We start from the raw sequence: 13,603 nt of genomic DNA on the forward strand, positions 1-13,603 counted from the left end.
AACTAGAAGAATTTTGGCATGGCCAGGATTCAGAGGTATAAATAACACTTCCATGAGGCATGCCCTGGAAAATTCAGCTTATTCTTGGCAAATTCAATCCCAGGAGGACCCCCCCCACCAACACACACACACAATATTCCAGTGAAAATTCTCAGATAAGTTTTTGATTTGATCAATTCAGCTCACTTGTAATCCCTAAGCCAATGATTATTACTAAAGGCATAGAATATGCTAATTGAGCAAGTTCGGATAATGTGTCCATTCTTGGATTCTGAGAATGGAGATCAACCCTATCAGAACCACAAAGACTTAGGTGTGGAGGAGTGGTACCCACATGAAAATCAGTGTGGTAGTACACAAGTGGTAATGGATTGGATACTGGCCAGGCAAACACAACAGGTATCCATTATGATCTCCTTGGGTAGACTGTGAGCCTTCCGGAGCTCTGGTTTCTGTATTTGGATTTTGAATCCTACCCACCTCAATCAAAAATACTATAGAACAAAGGGTTTCCATTTCATACTAATAGCAAATCATGACTGCAGAGTAACAGAACAACGGTTTAGATTGCCCCACTTATAGAAATGCAGCAGAAATAAATATCTGCGATGTCTCTACCTTCATGGTTATTAATAATAAGTTGGGGCCATAAGGAAGGTTCTGGAGAGAATAGGTGATAGACTCATTGCTGACCCCACATTCCTGAGCCTGGAGACCTGTGTACCCTTTGGTATCAACACTTGGCTTCACTCCAGGATATACCTGATACTGTCCTGGTTCATCTCTGTCTCAAGGAAAGCATGCTGGTGCCTCATATGTTGGATTCTGCCAATCTGACTATAACACAATTTATGGCCTAATGTGTGTCATGTGACTTCCTAGCCGTGTGCCTTTGCTCAGGACACTTAACCTAGTTGACCTTCAGCTCAAGTCCTACTAAATTCCTACTTCCTAGGGTAGTCACAAGGATATTTTGAGTTAATGTGAGAGTGGCCTGGCATGCAGACAGTGGGCATGTCCTTCGGGGTCAAGCTGTCTGCTTGTTCCTGTGGTTCCACCCTTTCAAATATTCTGTCGAATTTCCTCATTGCGTCTCCTTTGCCAATTCACATTTCATGAGGATTTTTCTTAACTGCCCCTCTTAACAAAAATTTTTAAGTTATACTATATTATCATTGGCTCTAGTTAGTGAACCTTCATGAATTTATTATAATTTCTATTACATTTATTGAGCACCCACTATATGCCTAATAATCTTAGATTGTTAATTATTTGATCCTCACAACAAGACTATAGGTAGGTAGTATTTATTGCTTTTATTTGATAGATGGGGAAACTGGGTCTTTGATTCAGGTTAGAATCAACTTCACGTCCTTGTTCTCATCTAGTGACTGGTTCAGAAACTTCAGAGTACAGAAAAATCACCTGCAATGCATTCAAAGTGCAGAATACTGAAGCTCACCCCTCGAAGGTTCTGATCTGATGTGATGTGAAGGCTCTGGTGTAGGTCAGAGAAATATTCACCAAAACAAGATGTCCAGGTGGTTCCTTAATGGTAGTCCACAAACCACATGTCTACAGAAGGGCTTCAGATAACTGAATCGCCTTCCTGTGGTTTCTCCTCTCTCAGCTTCTTGGGTGGGAGGAGATAACTGCTCTGCTACCTGGAGTTTCTGGCAGCTGCTCTGAGCCAGCCTCTCCTGGCTTTTGTTTTTTGCAAACAGTTCCTGAAACCTTTGAACATCCAAGCTAATCTGATCCTGCTTTGAGCTATTAGCATTTGAATATATGTTGAGAGTGCAGGTATCAGCCTTGTTCATATAAGTATCTGTTGTCACTGTGCATGTAATAGGAGCTCAATAGATATTTATTGATTACTTTGTAGTGTGTAAATTTCCATTTAGTCCTCTTCAGTTTGTATGTTCAGTTTTCCTCAATAGGTCATAAGAAGCTTAAGAAAAGGGAATGACAGGTCTTCCATTGTCCATCCATCTCCATATTTTGTAGAGCCTCCATAAAGACTACTGACTCAGTTATAGTAGAAGATGCTTAATACATGTTTGTTGAATTAGTTAACCATTCAAAGGTATTGGTTTCTACTGTTCTCTCATAGATGATGAAATTTCCACGACTGAAAATCTTTTGAAGATTTACCCTTGGTTTTCCACCTTAAACATTCAGAAAGGAGGAAAAAAAAATAACCCAATTTTAGCCTCAGCGGTAAAATATTTAACTACTCAACATTCTTTGTTTTTGCATAAAGAAATGTTTAACCAAGACTCCTCAAGTTACAGTCAAATGGCCAAACTTTTAAAAACAAATGCATGGACACAAATATGCAGGCAGGATTTACCTCAAAATGCAACAGCTTGTGGGTTATGCCCGTACTTCTATGTCTTTCTTAGGATCTCAAGTTTTTTTCATAAGCTTGGATTTGCTCAAATAAATGGTTTGTCCTTTGGCATTGGAGTCCTTATCAAGGACAATTGTTGAGATCCTCAAAGTTCAATCAGATCACTGGGAGTTGGAAATGGAACTATCAGATAAAATGCCTAATGTTTAACATAACGTCTATAGTGCATAAGATTGCATTGTATAATTAACATTTGCTCAGAGAATAGAATTTAAATGTTTTTACCAAAAGAGAAGAAGAAAAACGATAAATATGTGAGGTAACAGGTGTGTTAATTAATTTTATAGGAGGGAATCCTTTCACAATATATATGTATATCGAATTATCATATTGTATACTTTAAATATCTTACAATCATATTGGTCAATTATACTGCAACAGAGCTGAAAAAAACTAAAAAATACATAAAAGGAAGATTAAAATGCCTGCCTTCAAGGAGTCTGCAATCTAATTGGAGTGACAGTAAAAGTATGTACCAGATAATTGAGAGGTTGCTTGTGTTAGGATATCCAGAATCTGAGACACTATCTAGTTCAAACTTCTCACTTTTCAGTTAAAAAGGGTGAAAGAAGAGGTTCAGTGACATGACAAGGTCATAGAGAACGTTAAAAGCATCGGCTGCACCAGAGCCCGGATCCCCTTTCTCCCATTTATGTGATCTTTCTAAATCAGAGTAAAATCTAAACTTCTAAAAAAAAAAAAAAAAAGTTTACATTTCACCAGAGCGCCAGCAACCAGATGGAGATAACCAGGATCAAAAGACTTGTCCATCTAACTAGAGGGCTATTAGTTATATCGAAGGGTGACTATGATGATATTGCAGCCAAGACGCTAATTAGCCTGAGGATGGGGATGTGAATCATACAGTTTCAAGCAGGAGGCAGAGAACCCAGCTTGGAGTAGCGCTGGCCAGTAAAAATATAATGGAAGCCAAAAGTGCAAGCCACATGTGTAATTTTAAACTTTCTGGTAGCCACAATAAAAAAAGTAGGAAGAAACAGGTGACGTTAACTTTATTAATATATTTTATTCAACCCAATACATCTAAAATATTATGATTTAAACATGTAATTAATATGCAAAATAAAGTATTTTACATTTGCTTTTGTATATTAGGTCTTTGAAATCCTCTGTGTGTTTTATACAGAGCACATTTCAAATGTTTCATGGCCACAGGTGGCTAGGGGTTTCTGTATTCGATGGCGTAAGTTTAGGATTCTCCCTGATGAGAAGGATTGTGAGAGTAGTAGTATGCCAAGTAGATCGTCTTGGTCTGCTTCTCAAAGTTTAGAATGTAGGGAACTCCGAAGAGGATCTGACAGAAGTGCTGATTCTGATTCACTAAGTCTAGGGTTCTGCCTCTCTAACAAGCTTTCAGGTGGTGCTGGTTTGAGACCCACACTGTGAACAGCCAGGTAAATTTAGGAGATCAACTATAGTGGGGAGAAAACAAAACTAATAAAGAAGTTCTAAGTGGGCCAACCAGAATTTTATCAGCAGGTGGAAATGTTTTTCCTCATTGTGTTGTTGGCCCATGAAATAGAAACTTCTACCAACATTTATGTTCTCTCAAAAAGGCAGAGGATGCTTCCTCCATTCTGTCTGTGGCTTCTCTCTCTACTGTGACTCAGGTGAGCTTCTATACGAGAGAAGGGAGCACAAGTGTTGGTAAAAGTTCCTATTTTACATCACGAATGTGATATCTCTTTTAATTTATATAGGTCCATTTAACGTATTTCAAACCTTTTATGGTTTGCTCCTATGGTCTTGAATATATCTGGATAGATATATTCCTGGACATTTTTTTCTAGGCAAAATTTATCATTTTTGAGGCTTGTAGTAAACATCAGTTTAGAAAACAATGTATTTTTTCCCCTCAGTTTGTTGCTGGTTTCTAGAAATTCAGTTGATTTTCGTTTCATATATAGAAAATTCACTGAAGTTTCTTATTGATCCTCATAATTTATTTTAAACATTTTTTCGGTCTCCCAAGAAGACAGTCATATCATCTATAATCAGTATCAATCATTTTCTCTTTCTGATCCTGTTCTTTTATATTTTTTCTTATTATATTGCACTATCTTGGTTTTTCAGTGCATTGCTGAATTGATGAGATGGGAGTGGGTATATTTGTATTGGTTTTGAAGATTTTAATGATCACCATTAAGTATGTCATTTTTTGTTTAAAAGCATTTTATTCTCTTTCTGTTTTTTGAATCATAAAAATCTATGCTAAATTTTATCAAAAAATTTTTGCATCTATTGAGTTATGTTTTTCCTCTTCTAAGCTTTTCTAAACTGTTGTATCTGAACAGCGAGAAACAAACATCTTGCCACACACACACACACACACAATTAGCCAAATTAAGAAATTAAGGGTTCCTAATACCAGCACGTGGAGCACACGGAGGCCAAAGCCTTTCAAATCAGTGCAGTGGGGAACACAGTGTTGGGGCTAGCTTTTAAAGGAAAAAGTACATACTGACTGAGGAATGGGGAGGAGAGGAAGCATAGCAGTAAAACAAAGCAGTGAAACAAGATTTCTTACAATGTTTATCTATAGCCGTGATGGCGAACCTTTTTAGAAAAACTGCCCACTTTTGCAGTGCTGGTCAATGGTCCCTCCCGCCCACTAGTGGGCGTTCCAGCTTACATAGTGCGCCAATCGCAGCGCCATTTGGTTGCTCCTTGTTATTTTTCAATGACAATTTACATAGAATATTATTATGTATTTTTTAAAAGTATACTGCCTAGTGGTTAGACAATCATAGAATTTACAAAGTGTTTTCTGATATTTACAGGACACATGTGGCACCATACATAGTTCCTCTTCTAAGCTATTAATGTAGTAAATTATGTTAATAGATTTTCTAATATTGAACCAACTTTTCATGTCTGGACTAAACTCTACTTGGTTATAATCTATATATTTCTATACATTGTCAATTTGGGTGCTAATCTGTTGCTTACAATTTGTATATTTTTGTGTATTACTGGGATTAGCCTGTGATATGCTTTTTTAAATGCTCTCCATATTAATTTTGATGTCACAGCTACATTAGCCTTAAGCAATGAGTTGGGGAGAGTTTCCTCTTTCGCTATTCTTAAAGGAATTTGTAATGTGTATAATAATCTATTCTTTGTTATAGATAAGGTATATTATCTACACTGTCACATTATTCTCTTTCAAATTTTTTTTATTTTTAATTGAATTTATTGGGGTGACAATGGTTAATAAAATTAAATAGGTTGCAGGTGTACGATTCTATAATACATCATCAGTACATTGAATTGCACTGTGTGTTCACCACCCCAAGTTTTTTTCCATCACTTTTATGCCTACTTTACTCTCTTCCACCTCCCACCAGATCCTTTCTCTCTTGCAATCAGCATAATGTTGTGTGTGTTTATGAGTTTTTTCTTTGCTTAATCCCTTTACCTTTTTCACCCAACCTCCTGCTCCCTTCCCCTCTGACAGCTGTCAGTGTTTCCTATATCTATGAGTCTGTTGCTATTTTGTTTATTTTGTTTGTTAGAAAGACAAGTACCAGACTGACCTGTGGTGACATAGTGGATAAAGCATCTACCTGGAATGTTGAGGTCGCTGGTTCAAAACCCTGGGCTTACCAGATGGGAGTTGATGCTTCCTGCTCCTCCTCTCTTCTCTCGCTCTCCTCATTAAAATAAGTAAGACATTTAAAAAGAAAAAAAGAAAAAAAAAGACAAGTGCCATAATGATCTATTGTTTGGATGTTGGGAGAAGCTTTCCTGTGAAGTTACCTAGGCCTGATGCTTTCATTTGGAGAATGTATTATTTGGGAACATATTACTAATTCAATTTCTTCAATTTTTATAGTGTTATCCATTTTTAAAATTTTCTCATGAGTTGGTTTTGGTAGTTTGATTTCAGAATTTTTCCATTTCATCATAGTTGTAAATTTTTTAGCATAACTTTGTTAATTTTTAAAATTATTTTCCTTAAGTATCTACAGTTATATTGCCATTTTCATTTCTAATATTACATTAGACACTTTTTTCTTAATCAATCTTGTTAGAATTTTGCTAGTTTCATGAGTTTGTTTTAAAGCAGCAACTTTCAACTTTATTAAATATCTGTTACATATTTGTTTTCTATTTCATTAATTTCTGTTCTTGTCTTTACATTCTTCTTGATTTTCTTTGAACTTATTTTGATTTATTTCAACTTTTAATTTTTAGCCATTTTTCTTTTATATTGTTTTAGGCAATACAGTTTTTGTAGGTACCACTGTACCCTTGCCCCACATTTTTTAGCATTTTGTTTTCTAATTCCCATTGTTTTTTGTACTTTGATCAATGAGTTATTTTAAAGTGTTTTAAAATTTACAAATGTATTAAGTTTTATTAGCTACTTTTTTGTGATTGTTTCTTTTTGTGTGTGTGTGTAGCAGAGACAGAGAGACTCAGAGAGAAGGACAGATAGGGACAGACAGACAGGAAGGGAGAGAGATGAGAAAAATCAATTCTTTGTTGTGGCTCTTTAGTTATTCATTGATTGATTTCTCATATGTGCTTTGATGGGGGGGGGGGGGGCTACAGCAGAGCGAGTGACCCCTTGCTCAAGCCAGAAACCTTGGGCTCACGCTGGTGAGCCTTGCTCAAACCAGATGAGCCCGTGCTCAAGCTGGTGACCTCGAGGTCTTGAATCTGGGTCCTCCACATTCCAGTCCTATGCTCTATCCACTGCACCACCACCTGGTCAGGCTGTGATTATTTCTTAGGTTATTTTAATTGTAGGAAGTGATTCCAACCCTTTAATAATTTGTTATGTCTTGCAGTAGCATATGGTCATTTACAAAAGTGTTCCAAATTTGCATAAAAATGAATTTATTCTCAAAAACTTGAGTGAGTTCTCTATAAAACTGGTTTCAGATCTTTACCGATTAAAGTCTGCTTTCTGTCTCAATTACTGAAAGGGGTGCATTAAAAATTATCCACTATAATGATGGATTTGTTAAATTGCTTTGTAGTTTTGCCTCTTTTTAAAAATACACTTTAGAATTAACTTCATCATGTGTTGAACTTTTTATTGTCCATGAAGTGACCTTTCCTTTTAATCTTTAGTAATGTTTTTTTGCCTTAAATCTATTTTGCCTACTATCAGGATAGCTGTACAAACCCTTTATGTGGAGATAGTGCCGCCTTGCATACCTTCTTCCTGTGTCGTCATGTTTGTGAGTATCTCTGGTAAACAGTGCTTATCTGGAATTCTTTTTAAATCTAGACTGACGCATTTTTTTCTTTGAACTGAAGAGTTTTAGTCTATTTATAGTTACTTTGATTACTGATGCATTTATATTTATTTCTGCTATATTACTTACTCTTTTTTCCACATTTTTTTTTTTTGGTTTTCTTTCTTCTTTGATACTTCCTCTTTATTGTTTTCTCTTTATTCTCTTCTGTAGCCTCCTTCTACCAGTTTAGAGAAAATGACTTCTAAAGTGTAATTTTTATTACACTTTAATGTAATTTAGTAATCTCTTTTTTAATATTTTAATATAGTCACTCAACTTCCCAAAGCTGACAGCTAATCAGTTTTTTCCCTCCCATGTCAGACAAGGATCCTAGAACATTTTAATCATCATCCCCCCTACTTATTCTTTATCTTTGTCATCTATTTTAGTTCTAACCCTGCAAGACAGATTTTTAATACTGCTGTACACAGTGACAATTTAGAGCATTTCTTAGCATTTCTCAACCTTAGCACCATAACATTTTGGGTCAGATAAATCTGTTTTAAGGAGCTGTTCTGTAACTAGTAGGCTGTTTAGTGAGATGCCTAACCTGTATCCATTAGATGCCAATAGCATCACCCGTCCCTAAGCTGTCACAGTATAAGTGTCTTCAAATATTGTCACTGTTGCCTGAAGGGAATAAATTGCTCTAGGTTAAGAACTATTGATTTAGATCTACCCACTTATTTATTAATATCTTTCCTCAACATTCTGTCATATCTCACACCTTCTATTGTTTTTCCTTCTGCTTAAAATAAACAATATAGAAATTTTTTTTAGTCAAGTCTGTAGAGTACAAGGTAACAAATCTGCTTTTGTTTTTGCTAAATCTAAGAAAAATCTATTTTTTTTCTTTGTTCAAAGAAGATAATTTGTGGACTGTAGAATTTTAGATTGAGGGTTATTTACATTGGATAAATCATTCCACTGTTCAGTGACATAGTGGCCGTTTACAAGAAAGGGCTATCAATCTAATTGTTATTTATTTTTAGATATTTCTTTTCTTATGGCTCATTTGAAGAAAATATTTTATCTTTTGTATTAAGTATTACAATTCTGTGTCTAGGAGTATATATCTGTATGTTTTTGTAGTGCTTGTGACTTTTGGGGCTTTTTGAATCCAGGAACTGATAACTTTCAACAGTTTTGGAAATTTCTCAGTTACAGTATTGTATCTTGGAAGTTGTTTGTTCCTGATTCTGTCTGTGATATTTCTGGGAATTAGACATGTATTATATTTTCTCAAGTTATCCTACATTTATCCTTCTGGTTTTCTTTTACATTTTCCTTTTCCTGAAGCTGCTAATGTCTGTATTTTTAAATATTTATCTTTCAATTTAATAGTTATCTCTAGTGCAGTTTGTTTCACCGTTGAATTTTTACTCCTAGTTTGTTTTTATTTATTTTATTGTTTCTTTTGCAAATACGCTTGAAAACTTTTAAATTATTTCTTCATTCCATTTACATTTTATAATCTTTATTTATTTATTTAAACATATTAAACAAACTTATTTACTATTTTGTGATGATTACTGTATCTTTGTGGGTCTGATTTTGCCGTCTGTTTTATCTACTTGTTTTTTCACATGGTACTCTGTTTCCTGGTGTGTTTTGAGTTTTGAAACATTGAGGATTCTGTAAGACTCGGATTAATAATGATTTTTTATATAGCTTCCAGTCACAGAGGGGTTATTGCTAAGTGACCTTCAAATTAAATTCTTTATTTATGGTTTCTTTGGAACTACATACATAGGTAAAATTAGTCTGAATATGCATATGATGGCAAGCTTATGGTTATGAATTCTTATGGGTGAAATCTTCTTTGCTTCCTTCATCTAGTGCCAAGTTTCCTTGGTATCCCTTCTACCCAATGGGTTTATTTCTAGAAGATTGTAGTCCTTTGCAGTCTCAGCTTTTTAAAAATCTTAAACGCCCCCTGAGCTTATATTTATTTATTTTTAAATGTGTTGCATCCCATGCAGCCATTGTCAAAAACTGTGAAGGGCCTGAGATTTTGATCCTGCTTGTACCCTACTTTTAAGCAATCAAATTTCATGTATTCTGGTACAAGACTTGAGATACCTGAGTCAAAGAAGAAGAATGGTTTCTTTTTTAGACCAATAGGAGTAGCCAGAGTGTCATATTTTGCACTGGTTTCCAAACCTTAAAGATGACATAAAGGGGTTTCCGATGACATCTATACATTTAGTAGGGTGTATTATTAGACAGACACTCTGAGCTTAGGGAACCCAAATCATTTATAATGGCCCTTTAAGCATGCCTGCTCTTGTTCCGCAGAGAAACACTATCTCTATCTTCTAAGTCTGCTCAGTAGACAGACATTCTAGAAAGCTCAGTTTAAAACAAAAGTAGCTCATGCCCTTTTCACTAAACATGTAGAAACAAGAGAGACCTGTGCAGTTATCTCTCAAAAGTCATCAAAATGAAAGGTCAAGTTTTAGTAGATATCCTTGCAATAAAAGTTATTAGTGCTCATTAACCTCAAAGAATCCTTATTTAATTTTAACTTTTGTAGCTCCTTAGTTTTTTCTTTTTCTTTTTAGCACACATGAGAGAGAGAGAGAAAGAGAGAAAGATAGAGATGGACAGATAGACAGGAAGGGAGAGAGATGAGAAGCATCAATTCTTTGTTGCAGCACCTTAGTTGTTTATTGATTGCTTTCTCATTTGTGTCTTGACAGGGTGTGTGTGGGGGGGGGCTACAACAGAGCGAGTGACCCCTTGCTCAAACCAGCAACCTTGGACTCAAGCCAATGACCTTGGGCTCAAGCCAGTGACCATGGGGTCATGTCTATGATCCCACATGCAGTCCGATGACCTGGTGGTCAAACTGGTGGGCTCATGCTCAAGCCAGTGACCTTAGGGTTTCAAACCTGGGTCCTCAGCATCCCAGGCCAATGCTCTATCCACTGCCCCACCAACTGGTTAGGCATCCTTAGTTTTTTTTTTTTTTTAAATAAAATATTTAGTATATTTTATTCACCATTTTAAAAAGCAAAAACATCTCAGAATTCTAGTTGGTGATGTTGCTGGAAATTAAAGTTCTAAATTTAATTTATGGAACTTAAAATAAGCCAACCACTTTTTCTAAGCTTATTCTTTCTTGTAATTCTTTAATTGGTCTCCAATGCCTGAATTATAAGCAGTTCCTTTGTATTTCCTTTTCTACTTTGGTATTATAAAATATCACTTTCTATTTTTAAAAGGATTTTTAAATGGATAAAAAAAGATGTTTTAACATGCAAAGGAAAACTCTACTCTTGTGTTGTAGATAAAATGGTTTTCCACGTAAGCATTTGTAATCTCTTTCTTGATGGCAGAACAGAGGAGAAACGCTATACAAATCCCAGTTAAGAATGGCATCTCCATAGATGATAGAGTTAATCTGCAAGAATAAAACTGTATTAGATTAGTCTCTTTGTTGAAATGTTTTCCCGCAGTTAAGGGGAATACTTTGGAGTTGTAAATATGGGTAGAATTGTTTTAACTTCTTTTATGTATGTTCCAAACTCTTGTGCAGATTATTTCCCACGATCTTTTTGTTGTGTCCATGTGGTCAATGTGTGGATTTCAGGAAACAGTTAAATAATCAAATTTTAAAACATAGTCTTGTTGAGTTTCAGCCCCAGACATCATTTGTCTTTTGTATTTTGCTATCTACAATGGTAGTATTTGGTGGTGAGAAATAGAACAATTACCATGAAAAGACATTTATATAATAATAGCAAATCTTTCAGACAGAATTTGCCAGAATTGATTTTTGCTAGCCAACCCCTGAAAATATCTCTTGCCACCATTGGTGAGGTTCAATCTGAGAGATTACCACAAGGAGTTTACAGATCGCTCAAGCTATCATAGTGAGTTCAATTTCTAGATTTCCATGCTATTCAATAGTTTTGTGAAGTGAGGATGGGGCTAATTCCACTGTACAGGCTAAACACCAAGGCCTTAGGGAAGAAATGTTTTTGTGTAACATGGCTGAAGAAAAAGGAGCTAAGTAGAGACCAAAGCTAAGGTTTTTGACAATTTTCATGCACTGCCATAATATAAGAAATATTTTGTAGCCAAGGTATCATTTTTTCATAGATGTCAATAGGTGTTCCTTTAAATAAGGGTCAAAGAAACTTTAAAATGCTGGTTTAAATGAAGTTTAGAGTATTTTGAAATATATATATATTGGATCCTAATCCTTTATGAGTTTTGTAAATATCTTTCTTCATTCTGGACCTTGTCTTTTTAACATTTTATAGCATATTTTTTGTACTTTTTAATTAAAGTATCATTGACATACAATATTATATTAGTTTCAGGTGTACAATATAATTATTTGATATTCATATACCTTACAAAGTGATCACCATGAGAAGTCTTGTCACCATTTGATGCCATATATAGTTATTACAATACTTTTGACTATATTTCCTATGTTTTACAGTAGATTTTGATGAGTAGAAGTTTTAAATTAAACTATAGACTAATTTATAAATTTTTGTTCAACATTTAAGCTTTTGAGGTTTGAGTTTAGTAATTCCTTCCTACTCCCATATATTCTCATAAAATTTTTACTAGAAATTTAATGTTTTTTTTTCTACTTTTAAGTCTATACCTAAAACTGATAATATATATATATATATATATATATATATATATATATATCTGGAACTGATTTGGACATATGGTGTATGGTAAGAATCTAATTTTTTTTACATTATAAATAATTGTTCCTGTGCTATTTGATGACAAATCTTTAGAGGTCAGCTCTATTGTGTGTGAAATTTCCACACGTTAAAGGTGTCTCTGGCCTATTTTTTCCATTTTGTTACTCTGTTTACTCATACACCAATATCAATACTGTTTGTAATTGACAAAACCAAAAGAAGAAAACAGACTAAATGTTCAACAAGAGACTGGATGGGTTAATTGTGAGTATTCATACAATGAAATATTCAGCAGTGAAGAAAACCAACTAGAATTACATATTAAAGTTTCATATATATATATATATATATATATATATATATATATAGCCTGACCAGGCAGTGGCACAGTGGATATAGCATTGACCTGGAACGCTGAAGACCCAAGTTTGAAACCTTGAAGTTGTTGGCTTGAGCACAGAGTTACTGGCTTGGCTTGAGCATGAGATCATAGACATGACCCTATGGTCGGTGGCTTGAGCCCACGGGTTGCTGGCTTGAAACCCAAAGTCACTGGCTTGAGCTCAAGGTTGCTGGCTTAAGCAAGGGTTCACTGGCTCAGCTGGAACACCCCTCATCCCTGTCAAGGCACATATGAGAAGCAATCAATGAACAACTAAAGTGCAGCATCTTTAGTTTCTCATCTCTCTCTCTCTTCCATCCAGTCTTTCTCTCAAAAAAAAGTTGCATGACCATAATGTTGAGCCCCCCCAAAAGAATTAGCAAAAAATACCTAGATTATTATACCATTATTTAGAAAAATCTAAAAAACATTTAAAAAGCTTATTCATTGCTTAGGAATATATTAAAATAAAATAAATATATTAATAAATGCATAGAAACAATCTACATCCAGAATGTTGTCGCTTTTGAGAGATAAAAGGGCTATGATGAGGGAAAGACATATAAAGGCTTCAGTTGTATTTGTAATATTTCTTTCTCAAGCTGCCAGGTGTGTACATGTGTTTATTTTATTATTCTTTACATCTTTTTATGTCTTAAATGTTATCTAATGTTTTTACAATAACAATATAAGATGCCTTTCCTGCAGTAGTTCTCAGAGCTTTTAATTTGCCAATAAGCCTTGTCTTTATCCAAAAGAGGGGCATCCTATAAATATTTCGTAGCTTTAATTGAGCATGGACTCTTCTTTTCCCAGAAACACCTATTGGTACCTTGGGAATTCATCTGCTTTATGG

The 13,603-nt window shown here is 34.9% G+C and overlaps 1 pseudogene; it reads left to right on the forward strand.

Annotated features, from left to right (window-relative positions):
* Positions 1–252: 252 nt before the first annotated feature.
* Positions 253–13,603, forward strand: part of LOC136335424 (small ribosomal subunit protein eS12-like) — an 88,445-nt pseudogene continuing 75,094 nt past the window's right edge.

Source organism: Saccopteryx bilineata, chromosome 4 (genome assembly GCF_036850765.1).
Source record: "Saccopteryx bilineata isolate mSacBil1 chromosome 4, mSacBil1_pri_phased_curated, whole genome shotgun sequence".
Lineage (NCBI taxonomy): Eukaryota > Metazoa > Chordata > Mammalia > Chiroptera > Emballonuridae > Saccopteryx > Saccopteryx bilineata.